The sequence below is a fragment of the Octopus bimaculoides genome, chromosome 14, assembly GCF_001194135.2.
Source record: "Octopus bimaculoides isolate UCB-OBI-ISO-001 chromosome 14, ASM119413v2, whole genome shotgun sequence".
Taxonomy (NCBI): domain Eukaryota; kingdom Metazoa; phylum Mollusca; class Cephalopoda; order Octopoda; family Octopodidae; genus Octopus; species Octopus bimaculoides.
In genome coordinates, this window is record NC_068994.1 from 21,022,874 (window position 1) to 21,025,516 (window position 2,643).

General features: G+C 28.0%; 1 protein-coding gene across 5 annotated transcripts in view; it reads left to right on the forward strand.

Moving 5' to 3' along the window:
• The window catches only part of LOC106876125 (protein PFC0760c), a 385,512-nt gene that overhangs the window by 355,752 nt on the left and 27,117 nt on the right, over positions 1 to 2,643 (forward strand). The gene's annotated exons all lie outside the window — the stretch shown is intronic.

Genomic DNA, 2,643 nt, shown 5'->3' on the forward strand with positions numbered 1-2,643 from the left:
TTTTTTTTTTTTGTTTTAGTTTCTTTCCATCTAACTATATAAAATTTATTCTTTTGTAAAATTATATAGGTCTAGGTTGTTAAATTCTTTATTGCTTGGATTGATTTCTGTCGATATTCATTTTGTTTGGCATTTCTCCATGATTTTAATCTTTCTTGATTTGTTTTTATACATTGCTTAGTTTTGTTTTATTAGGAAACATTGTAATAGTCAATTTACTTGTTGTATTTCTAATGAAGTGTTTAGCTGGAAATATTAAAAAATTTGCTATAAATAATTAGGTGGTGAAAACATTACTTGCATTTCAGACTTGATTAGGATAATACCCATATATTAAATGAACAGATGTGAAGTAAAACAAATAAAATTGTTTTTACCAAGAGACCATAATTGAATGCAATGGGATATAAACTAATAACTCCAAGCCTCAGTGATCTAATACTTCATCAGTTTAATTATTTTACTTTTTGATATAACAGATTATTCCAATAGCAGTTATTGTTACAAGTGATGACATAGTAATCTTGGTTTCTGAGAGATTCTTAATGTTTTATTTAAACATATATATTATTATTATTAAACATATATATTATTATCATTGCAAAACCATTGAAAAGTTTGTGTTTGCATAGCAATATTCACAAATTTTTTAATAGCATATAATTTCTTTTAAAGTTCCTTGTTTTTTGCTTTTTTTGTTTCAACATTTTCAACAATTCAGCCATACCAAAATATTTCTTATGCTTGGCATTGTTGATTCTCTTACTTTCCACATTAACCAATCAATTTACATTGTTCTTGCATGGATTTTATTTGTATTTACTAAAATTGTTATAATGAAAATTTTACAAATGTTCTAAAGAATTTATCAAATGAATCGTCTGTTCATGAAGACATTCAGTAAGGTAAATTTTCTTGCATTTCTTTATATAGTACTTGTGAAAAATTATGTTGAACTTCTTTTGTCTAGCATATAATGGTTTGTTTGGTTGGGGGGGGGGGGCTATATGTATGTATGTACAAATGTATGTATGAATGAATGAAGTAAACTTTCACTTGTGAATTAGAATTTCTCTTCTAGCTACATATGAGCAATTTTTAATTTATATAAATTATTTCATAATTCAGAGACTTTTTCACTTTTTGTCTGAAACTGCATCACTGTTCTTCCACACATAAACATTTAACTTTTCCATAAATATAATGTTATATTTTATAATTATAATGCAGTACTTATGCCAGGTGTGGGGAAACTCCTACCCACAGGTGCAATTGCACCTGCAACCCCATTTTATTGCACCCGCAAGCTGGTATACTCACATGTACAAAATATAGTCAATTTTTCAATTATGAAATTTATACAATATTCGTATGCCTATTTGTGACAGTTAGACTCAAATAGAAAATCATCCAGTAATTACCATTTGAATGGAAGTATTGTTTTCACTATAAAACACATATTGCGAGGTTTGTACCACCCTCCTTGAGGCCCAACTACACTCTAGCTGAAAAATATAGAATGCTTCATATGTAATATAAACGTCTTAAATTTAGTGGCAGCATTAATGAAGATGTTACATGTTAATTTAATGTGTTGAACTTATCTTTATTAATGAATATCGAATTATACCTAGATATATACAAAATTTACTTAGATATAAGAGTTAGAACTTGTGATCTGCTTGTGGACCTTTTTCTTTGGAAATTTTTGCCTGCCACACTAAAAAGTTTCCCCACCCCTGACTTATGCACTCACTTTGTTGAGTGTATTTTGTTTATTTTATGTCAATAACAAAAAGTTTTTTAAAAAATATTATGAAAAATATTCCAAAGAAAACCCTTATTTTCTAAATATTGTTCAGCTATAAAAACTGTATAAGATGGGGAAAATGTGCTCATATGCAGTATTTTGATACATTTTATTCATTATAGTTAAAAGCAGTTCTTTATTTATGAATTGACCATGGAAAAAAGTGCTAGTGTGTCATAGTTCTTTTCTGTGCCTGGTTATTCCACCTGCCATATGTAAATCTCTTTAAAGCTGGAAAATTTAATTTTTTTTTGACAAAGTAGGAAATATAAATCTGATCTGTGGTAATAATTAAAAGACAGTAACATTTTAATTCTTAATCTATAATTGTCTCATGCCTAAGCATTTAGAACCAAGATGTGTGTGATGCAACATTTTCATCTTTAACTGAAATTTTATTTTAGTCATTCATCTGTAATGTACAACATTTGGTTTTATATATATTTATAAATTATTTTAACAAAATTTATTCATGTTAAAAGTTGAATTGAAGATTCCTTTACAAAATTACAATTGAAAAAGAATTTAATTAAGTTTGAATATTACAAAGCTTTACTGTGGGTGAACTAATAATGTAAACACATTCTTTCTATGCTATTATGTACAGTAAAAGACAAAGGGAGTTTCCAGGCAGACCATTTCATAATTTGTTGACTGCTCCTTAGAAATATACTTGGCTTCTTTCCCTAATCAATAGCACAGATCAGCTGCTATATAAAGCAGTTATATATCAGGCTAGTACATTAGTGGATATCCTAAATTGCATATTTGTGCTAGAAGGGTTAGAATAGTGAACTGAACTGCTTGAAATTGTAAAAAGATCCAGTCCCCCC